Consider the following 26,656-nt stretch of genomic DNA (forward strand, 5'->3'; position numbering starts at 1 on the left):
TCCGTCGCCCATAACTCTGAGACAAAAATACCAAACCTGAAATCAACCCAAACTGATTGTTGATAAGGAATTTTTTGAATAATTTGATGAAGTCCACATACAAAATTCTGTTTCCTCTTCTTTTTATTGTATCTGATTTTGACCTAAGCAGCTGTCTCAAAGTGGGAGTGGGAGGAAAACAGGACAATTTAAGTAGTGTTTTAAAGAAAGTAGAATAAATTAAGACAACAGGATGCTTAGAGGATTTTTTTGAAACAGTTGTATAGGCAAGGTCTTCAAAAAGCATGCCAGTTGTTAATTTTCATTATATTGTATGATAATTTTAGTATTACTGTAAGTGAAAAGTTCTTGATTGCAGTCTATTTCCATTACATCTGTACTCAGGTTCTTCTTGGGGTGAATAATTATCTCTGTAAATATACCTAGTGTGGTCAAAGTGAAATAAAAAATATTGCCAAATTGTTTTAATACATCTGATTGTATTTAGATGTTTGAGATTATGCTTTCATAATGGTTCCCATTCTGAGAAAATAATCCCTTTAAAAGAGCTATAATTAATTTCAAAGATATTATATAGAGTGATTAGAGGTACAAATAAATTTCATGTTTATTCACATTGACATGATTTAAAGACAAAGTTTAAGGGCGGGAATACAGAATAATTTTTTGGTTCTTTGGGTTTTTTTTATGTTCAATCAGTTTGAAGGTAATTAATTGAGAGGGATATAGTTACTCATATCAACTAGAGAAAAAATACTAAAGATATACAACATGTTTAATGTAGAATAACCTTAAGATTTCTGTGCTTTTTTATTTTTTTTTAAGACAAAGTCTTTAACTCTTGGGTATGTTAGGTATGTTAAAAAGTTCTCAAATGCTTGGTTCGTTTCAGGATTGCCCAAACCACTTATGTACCCTGCCTGAGACCTTGATCTAAGTGGTATGACAAGTTTTCTCAAACACGACTGTTGACTGGTATCACTGGATATTAAAAACATGTTTCCTCTTTGATGCTCTGACTCCAGCTTTGGAATTTATGAATGATAGAACTCATTTTATTCTGTTCCCACTGTCAGTAATAACTGGGCATGCTATGTGTAGTGCAGGATGAGTAGGTAGGGAAATGAAAGTGGGAGTGAGGAAACTAGTGCTATATTGTCTCTGAAATTTCCCTGTCCTGTATGAAATCCAAGCCAATATAAATATTAAAATAGCATTGGTCCCACTTATAGGCAATGAATAATGTTGTATTTCAATATAACTTCTTCACATCATGTCATTTTCTCTGTCACATGTTGCTAAATAAAGATTACAGGAGAGAAGTCCCTTGAGGTAATGCATGGGTTTAATCTCAATTTGAAAAAGATTTGCATTGGATCCATTGACCTTTCCACATTTAGAATGCTTTATGAAGTTGCCTGTGCTTGCAGGGGCCTTGACTAGATGTTTTTTTCAGTCCTGTGTTCAAATATATAGGTGCTGTTGTTTTAAACTATGATGGCCCAATTATCCTTTTATCGTTTATAAGGAGAATCATTTGTCTCTTCTTCTTTCAAACAAATGTTCCTTATACAACAAAAGAAATAGAACCACATCAGGTAAGTTCTTCACAAAGACAAGGTCACATTAATACAAAATACATGACTCTTGGAAGAACAGAAAGTTTAATTTACACAATGTTATACAATGAACAAACCCCATTTTTTACAAAATACCAAGCTGTTACGATGAATGCAGAAAGTTAAGCCAAGTGCTAGATAAGTTTCAAACAAAGAAATGATAAATGACTGTAGTATGAAAGCAGGAGAGCTAAGATAAGAAAAACAAAAGGGATGGACTTGGTGGACAAAGTAATTTTTTCTATTTTGTAAGATTATATTTATGAATAAATATCTCCCAGGAAGAACATTAAACACTGGTGCAAAATATGAAATTAAGATCTCTTTATGGACTATCTCTGGAAGTTTGATGTCACCCTCCAAATTTTATATACTTTTTTTATTCTAATCTATAGTAGAAATTAGAAGTAAAATAAAAGATAATAAATTTAAATCACACTTATTGGACCAGAAATATTTCTGATCCATTGATTGCAGCTCTGCAGTGCTTATACAGCTTTCAGTTTGGCAAATCTCCCTCTAACATGACAACTTTCTTAAGAACGTCACAGGCTAAATTGTCATGACTCATTATTGCAGGGGATTAGACATAGTTTATTAATTACCTTATTTTACTGATGTATTTAATTTTTTTCTGGTCAACTGGGATTTTGCTCTGTGATGCCTCTCTGAAGTTTTGTTTTTACTGGGAATAATTAGGAATTCTTTAGCTGGTAACAGCAGTGAAACTAATTTTGCTTTTCAGTGCTTTGCACTTTGACATTCACTTCAACTAGCTTTGAATATCTGTTGCCTGATTAGATAGCAATTTTAATCTACTTTGCTAAGAGAGACACTTTGAACAAATAATTGAATAACAACAGTTTGGTGTAGACAAAAGGTACATAATGGAAGGAAATGTCTAATGGAAATGCACAGCACACAGCATCTCAGTGAGGTACATGTCTGAATGCATGAAAAATATTGTTAAGGTGAAACATACTTGTGTAAGGTTTTTTTAGCTACAGCAGTCAGTTCTGACCTACACAGGAAATTTTAAGAAAATTATCTTTATAATTCTGTCTTTGATCTTCTTATTTTAAATCTAGTATTTTGTATTGTCTTGCTCCCAAGGAGAATGCATATATGAAATCTGAAATTAGGTGCTTTAACAGGCTTTGAATTACAGTACTCTTGAAAATCCAATAGGTATGCATGCACGTGTGTGTGTGACTACATTTGGAAGACCAAATCTTATGTACATAGGAGTTAAACCTGGTAATGGATTTGCAGTTAAATTTGCAGAGTAGCATTCATGTATGTTAGCTCTGCTTTTAGTCAAAATGAAAAGAATCAATAAATTTCTGTCTTGAATTCTATAATCACAGCTTTTTGTTGAAAATAGTGGTTCCATGTGACCTTCTGAGAACAGTAGTGTATGATAGTTTATTCTAATCTTTTTTAAAGCATTGCAAAGTTTTATGGCCTTTTGTAATGTTAAATGGAGTAAGTTATTTTTGAACCTTAAAATCATTACTTCAGCTTACTAGTAAGTTTTGAAAGTATATTTGGTCCATATGCATCAGTAGCCTAGGTCAATCCAAACAGGCTTTGGCAAACAGTTATGGTAAGTCATTATAATTAGTTAAATCACAATCTACAGTATTATTGAATGGATAGGAGTATATTTTTGAGTCTGACATATTTACAGCCTGCAGAAGTTTAATACCAGTGTCACATTCTGTGAGTAACATCTAGTGTTTCTCTAAATGAAACTTACAGTTTATGCTTTATTGCATATGGCATCCTGACTTGACTAATTTTCTTAGAGGATAGTGTATAAACTAGACAAGAACCCAGGATGATTTAAAGATAGCATTGTAAATGAGACAATCAGCACTTGCTCTGAATTCTATAATTACTCACCATTTGACCAAATAATTTCAAAACTTTGGAGGTGCTAAATTTGTCCTGTAGTTTGTGTGGATGTTTTTATTAGTTATGTGAAATTATTGGTGCTAAAAAGACCAAGCAGAAGAGAGATATTAATTTTAGATGCATTTTCCTGCTAATAGTTCACTTCTTCAAAGCATTGCAGACAACCTATAGCACAGATTTTAGTGAATAAGTCTTGTAAAATGAGTCCACCACAACTTACTTTTAATTTACTGAATTCGGTGACATAGTCTGAGACTCAAAGTCACACAAGACAGAGTGCATCTTGTGTTATTCTCATTTTGATAAGAAACTGTCTGACATTTTGAGAAATGACCTACTCTGTAATCATGATCAGAATATAAAAAAAGCTCTGTGATGCAAAATTGTTTTCTTATTCAAATTGGACTCCTGTTCGTAAACTATTAACTGAGTTGTGAATTTCAGCTGATAAAGTCAGGCTGAGGTTTTTTCACAAACTTGTCTTGAGGTATTGTAGAGAACCATATCAGCAGGATACTCGGGTGCACAGAATGTGAATTCTTTTGGGAAAATGTGAACAAAATGAATAGCATTGTTATCCCTATAAGAACTGGTTTCCAAGGGTGATTCAGACACTTGGTTTTCTTAGGAGGTGGTGTTTAATATTGATGTTTTCTTGGAAACAACATATCACTGTAAAATATAGTTACAGCATATCTGTGCTTATCAGTCAATGTAAACAAAGAGCATATTAGTGAGCTTGCAGAAAAGTGAAAGAAAATTCAGTGTTTGGTATAAAGTTGAGATCTGAACTTACATCTGTTTCATGTAGTCTATGTAATTCATTCTCAACTTCAGCAAAATCAGCTGCTTGCTTCCTCAAATATTTTGACAATGTAAAAAGTTTTACCATAATCCAGTGCAGTGGCCACGTTACAGATTTGAAGGTCAGTGCAACACTAGGAAATGTTAGTGGATGGTGCATAACAATAAAGGTGCTGGTGCTCTTTTGGCTTCCTGGAAATGGTTGAGAGTTTAAGACAACACTCTGTCCCCAGGAGATCTCTCTGCTAGATGGCAGTCATTCTATGTTCATTCCTGATCTCCACAATCCTTTTAGACTTGTCATACTTCTGATTCTTTCGATAGAATCCTTTTGTTTTATAGAAATGTGAGAAATTTGTCTTTATTGTTCACTCTTCCATGGGCACATTTGCACTCAGGAATCGCTCTTCTATGTATACAGACTCTTTATGTCAATATCATATTATGTTATAACTTTCTAATGTCTTTCTATTTTTTTTATCCATATCATGATGTGAAACATTAGCAGATTGTGGTAGCTGTGAGCAAAGTCACCAGAGGAATTTTGGTAATGAACAAATTATTCAAGAAAGTAATTCTTAGTAATATAATTATTCTAACCAGTTACCTAAGTGTTAACTTTAGCATTATTAAACTATTTTGACTGACGAGGCTCCCTTAAAAGTGGTACTAAAACTGCAAATCTGTATCAGCTGATTGAAGGAGTCAATCTTCCATCAGTATATTGCTGATTTGACAGGAAATAGTGCTGAATAGGTAGTGTAAGCAAGACCATTTATGACTGAGAAGGACAATTATGCAATTTATATGACCTAAATAAAAGAAATGTGATGGCTCCTTGAGGTGGAAAATTGCTTTAGAGTCAGTGTGTGAACTTCACTTGTTAAATATATGTAACCATTCTGGTTTTGGAAAATCTAGTCTAACTTCAATGTCTGTTAAAAAATGTTTCATATTTATAATACATAATAAAATGAAAATATTTTCAAAGACATCAAATGGAAGCTTGGCTTTTATATTATGTCTTTCTTTAAAACGTAGCTCAAATAGCTGTTCTCCAGTTTTCCTTGAAGGCACAGGGTAGGGTCTGTGTCTGTCTGTAGGTAGGGTCTTTCAATAGCTATGCAAAGATATGATTAAAAAAATGAAAATGATGATAGATTCCTGTAAGAGATTTTGCTTTTAATAACTTCAACTTTTTAATGTAGAAAATTCCTCCTCCTTTCTTCTCCATAGGAGTAGACTGATCAAACTGCTGTACTTGAACAGGATTGCTCTTCTGCTTCTTATGTCTGGGACACAGTTGTGAACCTTTGTGCTGTTTTCTTTTATCTGCAATTATCAGATTAACATTTATACCTGATGGTTTGCTGAATTATTTTGTACCTATTATTCATTTTTTTATTTGGAAAACATTAATATTTGATCTGTTACACATACTCTTACTAAATAATTCTTCAAGAGGTATCTAAGTATTTTATATCTTCCTTTCTACATAGTAGATCTGTAGAAACCTCTTCTAAATTATGTCAGGGATCTTCTATGTCAACAGTTTGCTAAGAGCTTATCAAAACTCAGTTAAGATGTTTTATTTCCTTGTTTGTCTGAAGATGATAATTGGAAGAATTTCTGTGCATGATATTGTTCTTGTTAAAATATTTTTTTTTTATTCTACAGACTAAAAACACAGATAGAGTATACTGCCTGTTTTCCCCTCTGATTTTCATTATTTCTAGGAACTATTATGGATGTGATTGTTGTTTTTGGATTATCTTGGAAACTAGAGATGTAGAATATTCATTAACTGGTGAGAGTAACAGTGTATCACTATTTCACTCTTATTTCTGCAACAGTTTCAACAATATTGTGTGAAAATTTTCAAAAAATACTGCTGAATTAAAGTAATTCCAAATGACCCTTTATCTAGAACAAGACTAGGGAAACATTATCTATTAATTAGTAGTGAATATGTTTATTACACATCAAGTAGAGATTTATGAAGCAGAAAGGGAAAATCTAAACACAATATAATTTTGAAATTCTTTAAGAAGATGACTTAGACTGTTGCAAAGAGAATTGCATGCTTACCATTGAAAAATTTTGTGAAGAGGCCCTCCTAATCTATTGGATGCTCCATTTTTTGAGAGTGAAATTAAAAATAAAACCTGTGAAGAGCAGAAAAAAGAATTGCAAAAAGGGATATTAGATGGAAATTAATTTAAATGCAGTTTGCTTTAGGAAATTATTATGGACAACCAAAGTTGATGGGAGCATAAAATAAAAAAAAAAAAGTAAGAGAGGACATCTTAGTACATGAACTAAAAAAAATCCCCAACAAACCAGAACAAAAAAAATTGCCAAAACTTAAACCCTTGGTACCTTATCAGTAATTGTTCATGCTGCTCATCAAATATAAATAGCTTAACTGTAAATACAGTTATAAAAATTAATAGTACCAAGCAAGTATTTTGCTTTTATAGTGGTCGTATTTTTATCAGGTGAGGATGACGGATTTTTCTTCCTATTTTCAGCCAAAAGATATGCAGAAAAGATATGGAAAACTACTCCTAAATAATTCAAAATTCTGAAGAGTACGGTTTTACACTGTAAGAAAAGCATCTCCATAGATGCATTTCCTCCAATATAAAGGGAATATTGAATTTTAAAGGACTATTTAGTCCACTGTTGAAAGATGTCCCTAGAATGAATGGGTATTAGTGGGTGAATCACCCAAAATTATGGTTGACACTGTTTATTCGAGAAAGATATAGCAGCAGAAAAACCTATCAAGTATAATATTGGGCTTTGCATTGGATGTATTCCAATCAACCCCAGGTTTTTTTCTGGAATGTAAGTCAGCTGAGAACAAGTCATACTTCATTTAAATACAGATTACTGATTTCAGTAGCTGATGCAACCATGCAAGATTCTTCAGTTTCAACATTTGTTGTCTTTTATAGCTTTTGTATACCTGTGAAAGGTGGAAAAATACTTGATTTGATGTATTCAGTCCTCATGTGTTTTTATTTAACCTTTGTATTTCCTCCACTATCAGGTACATTTTAAAAGATGATTTAAACACATTTACTGACACATCTCTTAGGTTGATTTTTCGCCAGTACAGCCATGTCTTCTTTGTGTTTTACAAGCAGCTCTAGGTAAAGCATAGAAAAGACAAGCAGTCTCTGACACTCTAACCATGTTGAATGTCCTGCAGTTTATATACAGGGCAGCACAATAGTTTAATGTGCAATTCAGACATGTTTTTTCTGGGCCTCCCTAAATCACGGCTGCAGGATTGATTAATGTCCCTAATTTTCACAGAGCTGTTATCCAATTACACATTCAAACCCACAGTATTTCTTTTAAAATAATGCATTGATTATATTTGACATTCACTAATTTTGTAGGTACTAATAAAACTGCTGTTCTGCTCATGCTCATGCAAATGACCTAGCATTACCTCCAGGTCATTAAGCAAGCCCACTAAACAAGAAAAAAAAACTTGTTCTGTTTTCATAGTCTTTGGATCAGCGTGAAAATCCACACAGTAACATGAAAAGAGGTCAAACTCAAAAAGACCTTGCATTTAACACTTTCACACTAGACTTTACAGTATTTATCTGAAAACTTTTAATTATAACTACTGGTGTGATATTGCCTGAGGCTTTTAAAGCATTTGTTAGTTTGGAAGAAATCTGAAGTTCACACACCGTAAAGTAGGAGGAAAACAAATGGTTCTCTCCTGTGTTTCTTCAATTCTGCACAAAACTGTCTAACCAACAATGCATCATTTGTCCTTAGTGTGAATTTAAGAAAAAAAACAATTGCAGACCCTTAGGAAAGCTCATCAATTAGAGTTTCAGAAAGTAGTCCAATGTTCTTCTGCAGTTTGACAAAGTAAGGGGGTACTTTCTGTTTTCACTTATCTGAACAGTCCTTATCCCCCTAGTAATGTCAGTTCATTCAATGAATTGTGGAGCCAACTGCCGTGCTAGTAAGGAAGTATTATATGGTAAAAGAGTCAGGAAAAAGTGTCTCTAACTGGAGGATTGAAACTGTTATGTCATGAACAAAAGCTCCTACTTGCTGTAGAATACATCAGCAACAAATAAGGTTGGAGGATGTCATTATTTTGGTTCCTTTCTGTCATGCACTGTTGGAGACTTTTGTTTTATGTTGCCAGTGTTTTGAAATTGTAGCAGTTGATTATCATTACAGTGCATCCTAAACCACATGTTACTGAATATCTTTAAATTTCTGTTCTAATATATTCCTCTCACTGCCATTATGGTTGCAAAGATCTTAGTGTCACTTCAGCTAATTGTAGAAGCTGAATGATGTTGTCTAACTTCCAGTGATGCAGAAGAAAATATGCACTTTCATGCTGCTATTCAAATTGAATTTTCAAACGGAACACTAAAACGTCTTTAGTTCACAGTATATTATAGACATAAATTTAAACAAGGTGCCAAACTGTGACATCCAGAATAAAGAATTATATAAGTAGGTTGCTGAGCTTGTTATCTGTAATGCACTGGGCATTCTGAGGCTTTAAAGTGATACAATACTACAACTAACCCTTTTGTAGTATCAGAAAGATAATTTATTTTCTTAGTCTTTGAAGTTACTTCTGGATCCATTGATGAACTCCTGATTTACGGTATGTTGGGAAGGGAGCATGCCAAGAAGATTTTTCTACCTTGCAGGATTAGCCACCTAATGTGTCAGTTTTCATTCTATTCTCTATGTGCACTGAAGGAATCAAAAGTAACTGTCAGATGTAATCTGTTGTATTTGTGATGATTTCTTACAGTCAGGCTTTATCAAAACTGTGTGAGAAAATAAAAGCCTTCCTTTAAATCTGAGTCACCTCTAGGATAACCTTAAGGATATGGTAAGTGTTACTTTCCTTTTGGTTAAATCCAAACCTTGCTAATGCTACTTTTGAATTAGTGATCTCATAAACCAGCACTTCCTGGACCCCATTTGACTGTTGTAGATGAAATCCTGCTTTCCTCAGCTTTTTCTCTTGTGGTTGATAGTCTTCTATGAACAGGGACTTTAAAAATGCCAAAACGTGCTTCCTATATTCACTTTCCTTTTCGACAGTGACCTGCCAGTAGGTGCTACTTTTGGCTAGATCAGAAGACAGAAATAATTATTTGTGTGTTTGTAAAGAGAATACCTGAGGAAGTGGCTGTACCTATGCTAAGATACAAATACTTTGAGGATTTGTGTTGTCTGAGAGTAAATGTTGATCTAACACAGTTCAAACATCATTTCGTTTACTTCATTCTTCTTGAAAAATAAAGAGTAAATAGTCATTTCTGGGTAGTAAACGTTGTTTATGATTTGGTAGAATAGTTTTCAGGAGTTAAATATAAGCAGTAAAATGAAAGTGCTATTTTAAAAGTTAGCTACAAATCCATGAAATTTCCTGATTTTTTTTTCTTCTTAGTATTAGTACACTTATCAGTTTTGTTGTGGTTTAAGCTCAGCTGGAAGCTAAGGCTCAGACAGCTGCTTGCACTCTCCCCCTGGTGGGATGGGGAAGACAATCAGAATAAAAGAGAAAACTCTTGGGTTGAGATAAAGACAGTTAATAGCTAAAGAAAAAATCACTCACTTAAGCAAAGTCAAGCAAAGAATTCATTCACCGTTCTTCCCATCCAGAGGCAAGTGTTCAGCCATCTCCAGGAAAGCAGGGCTGCATCACATGTACTAGTGACTTGGGAAGACAAATGCCATCACTTTGAAAATCTTCCCCTTCCTATTTCTTTCCCAGCTTTATATGCTGAGCATAATGCCATATGGTGTGGAATATCCCTTATTTCATATATATTTCATATATATATGTGGATATAAAATTGGGGTCAGCTGTCCCCTCCCAACTCCTTGTGCACCCCCAGCCTCCTCGCTGGTGGAGGGGCTGAGGACCAGGAAAGTTCTTGGCTCTGTGTAAGCCCTGGTCAGCAGTAATGAAAATATCCTTGTGTTATCAACACTGTTTCCAGCAGAACAAACAGAACACAGCCCCATATCAGCTACTTTAAAGAAAATTAACTCTCCCCCAGCCCAAACCAGCACAAGTTTTTACAGCTGATAAAAGTTTTGACTGTCAGTGCAAAGGCAAGAGTTCTTTGAGGCATAGCACTGCCATGTTCATCTTGTACATAGCATATGCATTTTTTTAGGTTTTGTGAGACATTTTGTTAGGTTTTGTGAGATAGTAGTAAGATGTTCTTACTGGCTCTGACACCTTCAGAAGGCTGCCTTCATGCTTTTGAATAATGTAAACTATTTTTGAATGGAGTAAACTCAACTGGTGTGCTTTGGTATGTTGAGTGATTTTGCACTATTACTTCTACAACATTTTCGCTGTCACAGCTGTGATTCAAAAAACATGTTCAACCCAAAATTTCCTCTTTGTGTAACACAGAGTGATTTTGAGAAGTCATTCTCCTTTGGAGTGACTCTTTTCCATCATCTGTCAGAGACGGGATTTGCAAACCTTGAAGGTATTCTGTATAGCTCACCATCTTGGACGTGTTTGTGGAGAAGACAAAGGTTGTAACAACACTTTTTCTCATGATTTAATTGTTCATTAATTTGGGCTGTGGAGGGTGATAGTTTCAAGTAATTCACTATAACTGATAGCTACTGCATTTTTAAAAATCATTGCTGGAGTCATAGAACAGTACTAATTTTCCTAAGTAAAATGTACTTCATTACTGAAGCAAATGCAAAAAAAAAAAAAAAAATTAAAAAATCCCCCAACCCTTTATGGGAGTCCAGGGTACACATATCTTAAGGGTATAGAGATCAAGGACAGACTTTATATCTTAACCAAAATTATCATGGAAATTCCCCCATATGTCAGTTGTGTGCAGATATGATCTGATTCATGTGTAAAGTTATGGTACAGACACTGTAAGGTTATCTGCGTATGGTAACAAAATGTCTACTACTCTGTTCTCTAGTTTACGCATGGAGAAGTAGCTGCCAGGTTGATACTACCTCTGAAGTAATTTATACCATGTGTAAATTGTGCCTAAGTTATGCAGTGTAATGAAGTAATCTTCTGGCTCCAGAATCAGCCGGAGCTTTTCACTTTTATTCCTTTGTTATAATCTCAATAATCACTATGGAAAGAAACTGCTTCAAAAGAATTATGTGAGTTGGCCTCTGTTAATTTCTTATCTATGCTTTTCTTTTTCCTTTAGAAAACAAAGAGCCCTGAAGTGTCTCTAAAAGGAAATTAACTGAGTCACACTTTCTGCCAGCTCGCAGTTTATCCTCAGAAAGATTGTTCTTTGATGTATTTAATGTAACACATTGCCCAAATGCTGCCTCCTTAGTGATGGACAGATGAAATGCATCATACTGCATACATCAAAACCTTCCTCACTGTGACCATAGAATCATAGTGTGGCTTGGGTTGGAAGAGACCTTAGAGATCATCTTGTTCCAACCCCCCTGCCATGGACAAGGACACCCTTCAATAGACCAGGTTGTTCAGAGCTCCATCCAACCTGACCTTAAACACTTACAGGGATGCAGAATCCACTTCTCTGAGCAACCTGCTCCAGTGCCTCACAGTAAAGAATTTTTTCCTAACATTTAATCTAAATCTACTCTCAGTTTAAAACCATTCCCCTTGTCCTGTCACTACATGCCCTTGTAAATAGTTCTCTCCATCATTCTTGTACGTTCCCTGCAGGTGCTGGAAGGCTGCAATTAGGTTACCCTGAGCTGGATGTACTCCAGGTGGGGTCTTACAAGAGCAGAGTAGAAGGGCAGAATCACCTCCCTTAACCTGCTGGCTACACTGCTTTTGATGCAGCCCAGGACATGATTGACTTTCTGGGCTGTGAGTACACATTGATGGCTCATGTCCAGCCTGTCACCCACAGGACCTCCAAGTCCTTCTCAGCAGGGCTGCTCTCTATCTGTCCGTCTCCCAGCCTATATTGATACCGGGGCTGGCCCTGGCCCAGGAGCAGCACCTTGCACTTGGTCTTGTTAAACTGCCTGAGTTTCCATGGACACACTTCTTGAGCTTGTCACGGTTCCTCTGGATGGCATCCTATCCTTCAGGAGTGTCGATGGCACCACTCAGCTTGGTGTCATCTGCAGATTTCCTGAGGGTGCACCTGATCCTTTAGTCTATGTTGTGATGTTGTCCTATAACCACCTACTCCTTTATTAATACTGCAGTTTTCTGCTAATTTCTGTTTGCCACAGATCTGGCTTCGATGCATTGGGCTGTGCCAGTTTGTATTTTTTCAGATACTTTGTTCTAGCATACTCTGTATTCTAGTGAGAAAGCTGTACTTACCTTAAAGTGAGAATATTGTATCTTTTACACTTTCTTCTGTGCTTGTACAGCAATCATAACTGCATAATTGTTGCTCCTTAGACGTAGTGTTGTAAGATATGTAATCACATCAAATCTTGAGTGATTCTGTAATTATGTTTCATTTATTGTCTTTGCTGAGATGTAGTATGAATATGCATAATCTCACTCTCCTTGATTAGCTGTTTGACAAATGTTGTTTTAGAATCAATAGCTAAAATGAGAAGAATTGAAAAATTTTAAAACTCAATGGACAATACATTCTTCTTGTGAAAATCAGTATTCCAGTGGGGTCGTAGAGGAAAATTGGATTACAGGTTTGTAATGAGCAACTGGGTACATATTGCTGTGCAGCTAAAGAAAAAAAAAGTGAAAATATAGGATAGAATAAAGAACTTAAACCACAAAGTTGCTAAAGCCATCTACCATCACAGCATGATTTCCAAAAAAATAAAATAATGGTAATAAAATACCCTAAACAAAACCAACATACCTGTATATGAGGAAAAGTAAGAAGAGCAGAGAAAAAAAGTAACTCCTCACAACTCATCTCTGTGTTTCTGTCAGAAGCTTGAGTCTGGATTTTGTAAAGTTCTTCAGTTGTTTAGAAGTTCCTAAATAAGATATTTCCTCTTTCTGTACTGCTGAAGTGTTCAGTGTGAAGTCTATCAGAAATAGCAACTGAAAAGACATTTTCTGACAGGCTTTGGTGTTCTCTTTCTGTTGGGTCTATGCTAACCTACCTCTACTGACATGAGGAACCTGAATTAGAAAGAGTAAGATAGTATTTTAAGATAGTGTTAATATAAGAAGGAGTAGACTTCAGTTGCATGACTGCCTGTTTGGGTTTAAAATTCAGTGTGGTGTACTCTAATAATATTGCCTATTAGCAAATCAAATTTATGGTGCTTGGAACACCCTCTATACATACACAGAAATCTGTATATGGAAATAAAAAGTAGGTAAAACAGCAATACATTTGTATTCTAGTTTGCACATTAGCGAGATGTCCCCTGTTTGATGTCTACAAGACAATATTCTTTGTCTAACAAGATTCGTTTGGTAATTTTTTTCTAAGATGATGACTCTCCTGCTTTGTTTCGGATTTGTGATATGATGTTGGCTGTTATTTATAAAACAACATATTTAGTCTTATTTAGTCTTGCTTCTAAGACATTTTTTTCTAGATTTTTGTCCAAAATAATTAGCTTGAATTCAGACTATTTCTATGAGATCTAAAGTAGTCCTTAATCTAATATAATGACATTTGAAACAGTGCAGAAATTCTTTTACCAAGCAGCTTACAATATTACTAAATATATTTACCACGTGTAGCCAATTCCAAAAATCTCCCTGTAAGTTGCTGCCAAACTCTATAAAAGGATCATTAAATGAACCATGGAATGGACACCTGTTTTAGTGTTCTGTTTACACTAAAAGGAAAAGGAAAATAAAATGGCTGAGGCAATAATGGTTCTTTTAATTGGCCTTAAATTCATTCAGATTAGAAACATTATTATAGTTGCATGGCAGTGTTCCTGTATATGACTGTATTCCTCATCCCTCCACTAAGCAACTGAGACTGTGATTTGTGTCCAATTAAACTTGCTCTCCAACACCTCAAGATGTTGGATCTTTGCTGGAATTAGCATGTATTTAAACTACCCTACTCTGAGACCTTATCAAGTTTTAAGCAGTGAGGAGAAAAGAGGAAATGGATTCCTCCTGTGGTAACTATCATCTTTCTTCCTTTTTCACTCACTGAAGATATCATCAGTTGCTTATGGTTCAGCTACTTTCCTCGTTGATCTCTTCCACTTCAAGTATTTAAATAATCTTGTATTGTTTACATTCACTTCCACAACAATACTATACTCACTGACAGTTTTATGCTCCTAATGAGATTTTAGAACATTTCTGCTTGGCTTCATCCTTGTCTCTTTAAAATTATGTGTACTCAGTCTGTCATTTACTAACTTTTTTGTAACAGAAAATATACTGTATCCTGGTGGGACTTCAGTGTTTACAACGTCTGATTGATCTTAAATAGTTTGTTGCTTTTAAATAGCTAGATGCATCCTGAAACTGAACGTGTATTCTCTGGTAAATCCCTAATTTGCAGCAAAATCCATATTAGTAGTTTCATTATCTTAACCAATTCTTTTCATTAAAGTCAATATCTTTCTGATATTTCCTCTCAGAAATTCAAGTGTTCTCATATTTTTCTCCTGAAACAAAAGATATATAATTATTTTGCTATAAAATTTAGTAGTGTTTCTGAGTTCTAGTCGCTGGAAAATGAAAGATAGTTAATGGACAGTGTAAAAATACCAAACTCAAGTACTGTTACAATAAAGGTTGCATTGTGGAACAGTTATCTGCAAGCCGGTGAGATATTAAAATCATATTTAATGGTAAGTAATAGATCACATGGAGAATAGTCAGGGCATCACATACAGCTTCTGAAAGCTGTGCAGTTTTAGCCTTGAAATTGAAGGCAGAAAAACAAGCTGCTGTGCTTGATGTCTTTTGTTCAAAAGCAGAAATATTGAAAGAAAACTTCATTATAATTTCTTCATCATGTAAGTGATTAATGATAAAACCTGAAGCAGTTTTCTAATAAGTGGAGTACACTTATATGGTGTCTACAGTAGTCTCTGCACTGCTTCTAAAGATTCTATTCTCCCACCTCCCCCTTAAAGTAATTTTCATAAACTTCCTTATTTTCCGTGGTTTTCCTTTTTGAAATTTAATGCAATTGGTCTTTCTTTGTCCCTGGAATCTGCTGCATATAAGATTTTGTGACCTCTGTTAAAAAGCTGGCACTTTTGAAAGAGATTTGAAAGCACTATGAGATTTGTTTTAACCAAATCTCAAACATCACATAGATCCAAGTCAAGGCTTGTTAGCCAGCTCTTCTTTTATATGATCCTCAATAACATTTACAAGTTTTACCTCTATATGATGGTGTTCTGACATGACACTTGTCCAGATTTACAGAACAATGGAAATTACCTGGCAGAAATTATTTGCCTCCCTTGGTGTCTCACTGATTTCTCTAAGCACACTGCATACGTTGTGTGTGCGTGGCTTGTTGATATAAAATTCAAATAATATTTTTCAAATTTAGGCTTGGAATTTTATACCATGCAGATTTTTTGTTAATTGAAAGATTGGTTAATTTGTTAATTTGATTTGATACTTTATTTAAGACAGAGGATTACTGTTCGTATAACTCAGATTACTCTGCCTTTCCTCTATATTTTGTGTTCTGTTCTCGTACAATTACATGGATTGTCTGACTTCCATGAGCTTCCTACATGTCTGGTATATTAATATATTATTTTGGATCACACATCTCAATTTCTCCATCTTATTTCTTAGGCTTTTAACATTTACAAAGTGGCAGACATGCTATTGATTAATTGCATTTCTCAGCACTCTTTTAAAATGGCAAACTCTTTGCTTTCTATATCTAGATTTGATTATTTCTATTCCTTGACCCATCCTCTCGAGAATACAGAACTTTTGTTCCTTCATCTTTACCAGTGTTATCTTAAACCCTGTGTACTTCTTGTGCCTGTCAGCTTTCCCTCACTCCTCAGTGTGAAGTTCACTGCCAACTCTGTTCATCAGCACCTTGGTTACAGCTGAGATCAGGTCGTTTCCTTATGTCCAGAGTGCCCTCAATACCTTAAAAATTGAATTATTCACCCTTTACAGCGTGTTCTGAAACTGCATGTACACTGCTGTTCCTAGACATGTGTGGGTACTAACTACACTTCAGAGAGGCTATCAGAGACCCTGGTTGTCTTTTCTAGAACTCTATATTTTATGTCTGAAATTTTTTCTTGCCTATTTCATTAATATACATGGAGAAAACAATTACAAGACTCTGCCCAGTGCTTCCAAGCTGTTTCCTTCTTTTATGGTTGTACCTTTTTGTCTGGTAGGTATATTTTCCTTTCTAGGGCTCAGAAACCCAGAAACCTACATTTTTATGTCGTTTGGTTGTTTTTTTTTTTAATTTATTTTTCTATCGAGCATAGATGAAAGAATAAGATTAATAAGGACTCTTTTAGAAAGCAAATATGTTTTCGAATTTCAAATATTGTGTAGAAAGCAAAGTATGTTTTCATAGCTGAGGAATTTTATGCAAATATTGCTGAATGCTCATCCTGTATGGAGGATTGAGAGGGACATTGCTTGATGCCCTAAGTAATTTCCAGCATCTGACTGATGGAACTGAGCACCATAAGGAAGTGCATTATCCTTCTTGATTAGGATTTGCAAATTGAGTGCAGTTACAATGTATCCTCATTCTTTTTAGTCTGTTTCACTAGAACTGGAAGACACTTTCAGTGTCATTCATTGGGTCCATCTTTTGAATGTACTCTGCACTTCATCTATTGTCTGGTGATGTCCTTTTCAATAGCTTTGGCAGTATAAAATATATGCAGGGTTACTGATTATCCAAAGTTGAATTCAGAATGACCCTTCTGATGGCATTTCAAATTTCAGCAAACTTCAGCAAACATCAGCTTTTAACAACTGCAGTTGGAAACTCACCAAGCTGATGTAAAAGACAAACTACATAGTGAGTTGCGTATCAGTGATAAACCCATTGATTTCACAGCTGAACTGACTTGGATATTTGGACATGTCAATTTTTTCAAAAGCAAATTGCTGAAAATTTTTAAATTAATAGCTTTACCAGTGTTCTCTGTGCTAGGTTTTATGAAGGCTTCTGATACACATGTAAAAGTTACATCTGCAGAAGAACTCATAGGCTGTAATCAGTCATTTCTATTTTCTGCTTCTTTTCCTGTCAGCATTGTCATATGTATGCCAGTAATTAAAGTTACATGGAACTATTTGGAAGAGAATATGACACAAATCCTTGATATGTCTGATGATCAGCACTTAGCATTAGCAGCACCACTTTTGCATCCTTTTAGTTGCTTCATTCGTCTGCAAAATCTGAAAGTTAAAAAGCAGCATGGAAAGATTAAAACCTTCCAACTGGGATTTCTCTTTGTGATTGTTTTAGAAGGAAAACTTTCCACAAACCTTACTATTTAATGAACAAATATATGAAAGAGGCTTCTGACCATGAACATGTCTAATGAAATACAGTAATCTTAATTATTCCAAGGACCATTTGTAACAGCAAAGAGATGGTGAGGCTTCCTAAAGGGATAGAAATGGAACTGACATTTGGGGTGGTGGAGAAAGAAAGGAGAAAGAGGGTTTGAAAATTCCTGACTCACCCAATTTCCAATTGCTTTTTAGACACAGTTTATGATCTTTTCAGATACTCTGAATTAATCAGCATTTGCAGAAGTTAGAACTCAATACTCCAAATGAAATCTTAAAAAAAATGAAATAATTAGCATGTTAAACCTGGCTACTGGGTAATGTGCTGTTGCTGCATGGTTTGGATGTTGCAGAGCCCTTTATACAACTCACTTTACAAGACACTCTGAAAGATAAGAGGGAAAAAAAATCAGCTGACAAAACCAGCAGGAATTTATTGAAGATATTTAACATTTTATGCTCATTTAAAATTTTGTTTAATAGGAACTGGCTTAATTTGTTAATAAGAACTACCTAAGACTATTGCTTAAGTTATAATAAGAGTGGCTTGTATTCCAAAGCAAAAGAATAAGCTGTGTTTCTTTTTAAATGAAATTGTCTTTATCTTGTAGCTGCAGTCTGGTAGGCTGTGAATTTCATTTGACAGTGGAAGACAAGAAAAGAGTGATTGAGTTTAGTTTTATTCCAAGTTTATTCTAAATTGGTCCTTACTGATGCTCAATGTCTCTCACCAGTTTAGGAGAACACTTGATATAGTAACTTTCCCTTTAGGAAAGTTCTTGAGTAGGAACACAACAGTTCACTGATATTTGTTTTCACATAGGGCTAGATTGTTCGATGTATTTAATAAAAAAAAAAAAAAGATTTACAGGGAAAAATATTTTTTGTCATACTGCTGTTAGCAGTACTTCTATCAAGTTAGAAGTTAATAGTGATGTTTATTAGCACTTTCATATGTGTATATAAACAGAGGTAGAAAAAGATTCTTCCAAGAAAAAAATTGGAACTTAATTTAGAATTTCAGGTATTTGTGTAGAATATATATATTCCTTTTGCAATTTTCCTGATATTGCATGTGTATTTTCCTCTATGAGACTGAAATTTAGTTCCAGAAATGCAAACTCTGCTGTTTTAATCTATCATCTTCCTACTGAAGCTTCTGAATGTCCCTTTCCCTCTTGTGCTTCTTTGGATCTCTTCAGTTATTTATCTTGTTATTTATTCAGTGGAAGTCTGGGTACACTTGGTGACTTCTTTTTTGTATTGTCCTCCCTTGTACTTTAGTTACTAAGCCACCACAAGGGAATGAGTACAATTTTTCCTCAGCAAAAGGAAGTTTCTAATGGCAAAAAACCCCCAAACCCAAACAAAAAAACCCCCAAACAAATGCTGGTGGCATTTACTTTGGGTGTCCTTTCTTCTCCACTTTAGGCCAGGTAGAAGAACATGTGGGATAGCAGAGGAAAGTGGGTGGAGGTCTGACCACTGCCTGCCTGCTTTAGCAGATGCTTTGAAGGACTGCTTGTGGACAATTCAAATTACACTGGAGGTTGTTGAGCCCTCGCTGTGTCCTAGCTCTTGAAATAAAAGCCTGTGTTCCACAGCCTTCTCTGTGTAGCCCTTTTTTCTGCCCCTGCAGCCTTCTTCCAAGTATGCTATTTCAAATATTATCATTTCCACGTTATTTATTTGTCTTATTTGGTCATCTGTTGGAAAATACTGCCTGAAGGTATGTGTAGTACTTTCAAGACAAACCAAGAACTTTTATTGTTTTGGATTCATTTAAGCCTTCTGTGTCATGAGAACAGAGGAGTGAGGGGAAGCTGTAACTTAAAACAGCTGATACAAATTACTTGAAATAAAAATAAATTTGAGCCAGATTCTCATGTGTTGTTGTGAACTTGGACCTCATTTTGTCAGAGAGAAAAAGAAGGAACATGTCCATGGAAGACTGGTTTTAGAGTCCCCATTCCTGGAGATGTTCAAGGCCAGGCTAGAAGGGACCTTGAGGAACCTGATCTAGTGGGTCACATCCCTGTCATGGCAGGGAGTTTAGAAATAGATTATCTTTAAGGTTCCTTCAAGCTCTAACCATTCTATGATTCTGTGTTAATTCAGAAAGCTGAAATACTTTATTTTTATTTGAAAAAAATCTGAATTTTGCAGGGCTATGCAATTTAGAAGGGAAGGCTAAGGTATCTGTACCAGTAAACACGTAACATGGTATAACATAAAGATTGTTTTCTATTTTATTCTCTAAAAAAGTTTTAAAACATAAAGTGTCCAAAGGAAGACTTCATTTGCAGATAAATGTTGGGGGAAATTGTATTTTATGTCACATTCAGGAATAAAAATAATTTTAATTGGTTTATTTAATTATTTTACTTGCAATCTTAACCTTCATACTCATGACTTTGGAGAAATGTGGTGCATATCTGCTTTTCTTCACATAGAACCATGTCTTTTCAAAAAGGGAGGGGAAAATATTATAATAAAAATAAACTAAAAAAAAATTAAAAAAATTTAAAAAAAGTCTGAAATTTTTTGGCTACGTTGTATCAAAAACCCATTTCTTGATCCAGAGACTACTGACTTCAGGAGGTGTCTTTACCTTTCCCAGGTTTTTAGCGCAGTGGAATTCTATAACACAGCACAGAAATGTTGGTATCCTATGTGGCCTCACCATTTTCTATTTGTGTTTTTACTTCAACTGCACAGCTTCAAGTGCTGTGCTTCCACTGTTGACAAGAAGGGTATTAGAGAATCTGTCTCTTCTCCCATTGATTTTTATCTTGAACACACTTATAGATGCTGCTTTTCATAAAAGACCAGGAGCCATGCTTACAGCTGTTCATTCAGAGGTGGTGATGCTCCACAACAACTGTGATCTTAGCACTACTCTTGGGAAGGGTGATAGTATGCCAAAATGATGAAAGAATGAATATCAGGTTCAGAGTTTTCACAGTGTGTACAGGTTAAATGACCAGAGAGAAATACTGAGCCTACAGAGTGAAAACACTCGGTTTACAGACCTGAGTCATTGTGAATGCAGTTATGCTGTCTTCTTTTTTTGCTAATCCTCATTTCTTACATTTGTTTGCAAAAAGAGAAAAATAAACATATTAATGATGATGTAATTTGGGTTAGCACAAAAAGAATCATTGTAACTGTGAGATAAGTGGAACACTGGAACCAGGCAGTTCAGGAGATGAGATGCCTTCCTCACAGGCCATTTTAAAGGTGATTATGTTCATTGTAGGTGTGAGGTTCTTGCTTGCACTGATAATTCTAAAATTTGGCCAAAACCAAAAGACTTGGTTTGTTTGAGATGTGCAACTTTCTCTACTCACTTACTCTGTCTTTGCTCATTATAAGCTAGTAGGATGTATCCTTTTTTTCTCATCTATATCTTTTTCCTCTTCGACATGTGCGCTCTGTGGAAATTATGTAAAGGCTGCTTTCCTCTTTACTGCCTAACTGTACCCTGTTTGACAAAACCAGAGGGTCCAGTACTGTTAGAGAAACTGTTAAAAGTCTGTCATATACAGAAAATTAATCTTCAGTTTTCTTCTAACCTATGTGAAACAGGAGGAGAAAAAGCCACTGCAAATACCTTATACATTTCACTTGAAGCAGTAGAAATATTGCTTGTAAGTTATTTCAAAAAAACCCAAACCAAACAAAGGGCATGTTGCATAGTTCAAATGAAAGGGAATAAAGTGAAAAGAGTGTTTAGCAACTGATTATTTAAAAATTACAGGTAAAATTAGTGCAATAAATGAATGTTCAGATGCTAGGAACTGTCAAGTTCAATATGTAAACCTGAGCTGTGTGCAATAAAAAAAATCATGCAGTGACATATTTTTCTTCCTACGTGCTTGCAATTTTCCAGTAAGGAATTTCAGTGATACATTGTTCCCCCTGCATTTACAGCACCTTGCCAGAGTTTTAAATGATGTCTTCCTTTTCCCAAATTTTGGAAATTTAAAAATTAAGATAGTAGTGGGAAGAGTCACACATGCATGTATTAATTCCATTTTAATAAGAGAATAAATGCAGTGAGATACAAGAAATCAAGAAGGGTGGAAAAATAGTCAGGCAAACATTTTCCTCTATTTGAGTGTTGCAATGTAACGCTACAATCTAGATATAGATTAATACAATCTTTACTTCTACTAGTCAATAGTTTCTTCTATTTTAGGAAATAGTTTCTTGATATCAGCCTAAAATAGGTGCTATTGTCTGAACTATAGCTTAGTTAGATTTATTCATAGTCCTTCAGTTTTAGGATGTAGGCTATACACTGGCTTTATAAACCTTTACATCCAGTAAGAAAATCATTCAGTATAAAATCCATTATAAAGAAATTACTTTATTCAGAAAATGAAACTATCCCTCATTCGTGATTTCCACAAGGCTACTGGGCAGAATACTTAACTCAGATGTCCTCAGGTCAATTTCTTTCTTTAACACTAACCTGCAGCTATGAACATGTATTATTAGAGAAATGATGTAATGGAAAATCACCCTGATGTGAAAGCATATTAGAAATCACAAGTGAATAGGCTTGCTTGGGGCATTTGAATAACAAAGCAATGCATGACTGAAAGTTGGCAACCATTCAGCTCCTTTAAGGCTCATAGATTACGTGGATTTTATTCAATTCATAGTGTCCAACTAAATAGGTTTCACTTTCTATTGCTGCTGAGATTTGTCACCAGATAATGAGTTGCAAACATGGTTGTGAATTTATAGAATGTCTTACCCAGAACAAGATGAACAGTAGAACTAGGAAGATCTTATTAATTTGTTAGTAATTTTAGTTGCTATGCTAAGTTTAATTTTAAATCTGTATGAGCTGATTTGAATAACTAATCAGTTAATATGCTATCCTTTAGCATATGAATGATTTTCATGAGGAAATATATTTAAGAAATAAATCTTGAAGTAGTCTAAGAACTGTTTGGAAGTTTAAATGGATTTTGAGTGCTTCTGTAACTCTTGTCACTTACTGGATCCACAATAACATGAAAACATATCATTTTTTTAAGTGTAATTGTACAAATTATCCTAGTTTTCTTCATCATCTGAAAAAGATATCTGCTCTTCTTGAAAGGTGCTGGTAAAAAAGATGAGAACAAATTATTTGCCACAGCAATGTCTGCAAAAAATCAGCTCAGTAATAAAGAAAAAGTTGGTGAACTATAGATAAAAAAAAACCCAAAAATTTTCAGTCAAATTACAACTCAAAATGCTGTATTAAAGTGACAATGCTACATGAAAATTATAACTAACATAAATAAATTGTATTATCTTTGTTGAGCAGTGCTTTTATGGTATTTAATAAATGAATTGCATAACATTATGTACATTCTTGCAAAAGAACTAAATTAAAAACAGTCACCTGACATAGCTTCTCATCCAATGGTTTTGAGACACTTGGAAAATGCAGTGTAAAGTAAGTTGCATACAGAAAACTTTGTAATCATATTGAACATAGAATTGGAGAAAGATATTTTACCTGCTTAGAAAATGAGTTTTCTGAGACTTATTTAAGAAATTTTGCCAAATAGGGTGCAATGAAGGCATTCATGACAGTTGATAATGATCTAAAACTGCAGTTTCACGTAACACCCTTCCAAAGCAAGGCAATGGAAACCTTTTAATTATTAACAGTGATATTGTTAAAATTATTAGCTAGAATAAATCGTGCTGTCTTCTAACATATTTTGCCAAGCTGGGACAAATGAGGTTGATTTTCTGCTTTAGATTTTCTGCTTAGATTTTCACCTATTCTCAAGATCCAAAGGCACAAAACTTTACAATGATTCAGCGATACATCTCAACTCAAACAGGGAGGACAAAACTGAAACGTCAGTCCTCACTATCCTATTCCAATGGGAAAACTGAGACATGAGAAGGAGATATCGATATTGTTCAATGCGACACGCAAAATCATTCTTCTGTTTCTTTGTTTGGCACTCTCACAATATTTCCCTAGTTTCACAGTAAGTCTCTTACAGGTGAAGGATCTGATACTCAAGTATTAAAATCAATGGGTGTTTTGACTTCTACATCAGTGAGAGTGGGATCAAGTTAAAAATGATTACAGAAATCATGCAGTGAACCTCTAAAAGCAGTCAGTGGCTGCTCTCAAAAACAAGTCAATTGCTGGGGAGAAAAGATGAGTTAATGGGCACAGCAGAGTCCAGCTGAAGACAGACCAGCTGGAAAGCAAAAAACATCATGGGCAGAAATGCACCATATTGGTATTCCTCTAATATTTTGGGATATTAAATGGTCTTAGCATAATTATGGAAACAGAGTCCCTTTATGAGCTAAGGAAAGTGAGACTGACAGAAGAGATCATAAATTTTAAAATTCTGATTGAAGTGAATCAAGGACTGGCAGCTGCGACTGCAACTATGTGAATAGATCATTTTCAGGCAAATTCTAGGCAATTTCCAGATTCCTATATCTCATAAATCATTTGTAAACAGCAAAAAAGAAACCCAAACCCCTCTTCTGCTTGACTTATGAAGTGAAATAGCTACTGAAATTGCTGTCATTTTTGTGAAATAGCTGCCAAAATTGCTGTTGTTTCTAAACAACATAATCTTGAACCTGGAAAAATTAAAGAGGGGAACTGTTAAATCACTTTCCACTTCTATATGACTGCTGATGGGAATAAGCCCCTTGATTACTGTGAAGGAAAATAGAGTCAGAAATGTTCTTTTGTGTTTATGTTTCTGGAACAAGTCTCTAAACCAAACCATTTTTGAAAGACAGACAGAGAACCAAAGCCACTTGTTTTAATATTCTTGAGAATATTTTAGGCCACAAGGTAGGATAGTTTTGCATATTTTTTGAGCTGGATTGCATATGCCATGATTTAAGGACAATTAAATTAATCTGTCCAAGAGTTACTTAATGTAATCTTTACATTTGTGTGCTTTGTGCAATTTGGAAGAATAGTTATACACAGTAAATGTTAAGTAAATTGTTAAGGCATTTTGAAAAGCTGAAAATTTGATTCTGATCTTTGGAAAGTTTAGCTTTATTCTACTGGGTTTTTTTTCCCCTCTACTTTTATCAAATGATTTTGTGAGGCCAGGATACTATAATAATTTTTTCAGCTTTCATTATAATATGTTATATTGTTAAAGAACTATTGAAGGGCCTATAAAGAAGGCATTGTAATATTTTGCACTATTCTCTTGATTATCATATCACTATTACATCAGATTGCATTATTCCAGGCTTATTTTGGAAATGGGTTGTATATTCCATAATTATTATTATTGTACATGTTTCTAGAGCTTTTCTTCAACATTTTAGAACTGAATATATTAATCACTTGATCATTGTGCAGCTAATTTCTGCTCTTGGCTATGTGATCTAAACCCATAGTAGCTTCATTTGCTACTTTCTGACCAGAAAATAGCACACTAATATTTTTGTTAAAATGTTCAGAGAACTGTAATATTCGTTTGATCTGCCATAATAGCTCTTTTATATTAATATCTTTGTGTTTCCAGCAAATGATGTCCTCAATTAAACGCAGGAGATCATAGAAAAGGCCTTAATGGTCCTGTGCAGCTTCTAGAACATTAAGAATGTCCTTGAAATATTTGGGAAGGTCATGCAAATCGTGGCTCTGTGCCTCTCCATTTCAATACATGAGATTTGAGAATGTGGCAATGAAAATGTCCTGGCTTATAAAGTCGTGAATTTGTTCCTTCAGAGATAGCCTTAAAGAAATAAGCAATTCCGCTTGAATCTCAAACGTATATTTACAGTAGTTAATTTGGTTAATTTTTCATTTTCTGTTTATATCCTGAGCAGACCAGAAGCATAATATTGTTGTAAACATTGTAATGTTCAGACACTGATATTGGTTTAGATCTGTAAAACAAACTATACCACTAAAAGAGCACAAACTGCTTATCACAAGAATAGAGCTCTAGCTCAGCTTTTCCAGAAATCAGAGTTTGTAAGGAGAAGGAGAAGGGTGCCTCAGTAATTGATTTTTTAAAAAAAATATTTCTCCAGGTTTGAAAACAGTTGAAGACTGTTTCAGTATCTAATCTCATCTAGGCAAGTCTCAAAGAACAGAAGACAGGGCTGTGGCATTCGCCGTTATCTGCTTCTAAAGATAGTATTGTATTAGCTTGAGATTTGATGGTTTAATGCGTGTTAATGGGTTTGTAGCATATATTTCCTTATTACTATAAGCAGGGAAGTTGATAGAAGCTGAAGCTCTACTAAATGAGTTGAGAGACCATGTTGCCTGTTGCCTGCCATTCTCTTGTGCTAAGAAAGTGATGTCTTGTTTTCAGATTATGGGAAATAGTAATGGCAGGACATTGGAGCATGCTCAGTAAGAATCCAAGATGAAGGGAAGGAATATAAGGAAAAACTACCTAAACTATGGCAAAACACCTGTTATGGGGAACAGCATCACATCTCCTCAGATACTTTTACAGTCTGTTTTGCGTTCAGGAATTGCTGGTTTGGCATTGTGTGAGCAAGATGGCTCCTAGATCCTAGGCATATGCATTTAGGACAATGAAATTATTATATTAACCTTTTTTTTCCTATTCTAAACATTCTTTTCAATTCTAGCCAAACAAATTAACAACTCTTGTTGTGTTTTTATGTACTAAGTTTCAAATTAGTCATCAGTTTCGGTCTCTTCTGAAAAATCAGCCTTTCTCTGGTTTTACTGCTTTGCAGTAGCAAATGATTCATGAATGGTTTCTCAAATGTCATTAACATGTGGGAGGACCTGCAAAGTTACTTTGCATCCTAGGGAAGACAAAGCCTGTTATAAGGCATTAAAGGATACCTCTTTTGCCAT

Source organism: Pipra filicauda, unplaced genomic scaffold (genome assembly GCF_003945595.2).
Source record: "Pipra filicauda isolate LSUMZ 115617 unplaced genomic scaffold, ASM394559v2 scaffold140_size2443280_pilon, whole genome shotgun sequence".
Taxonomy (NCBI): Eukaryota; Metazoa; Chordata; class Aves; order Passeriformes; family Pipridae; genus Pipra; species Pipra filicauda.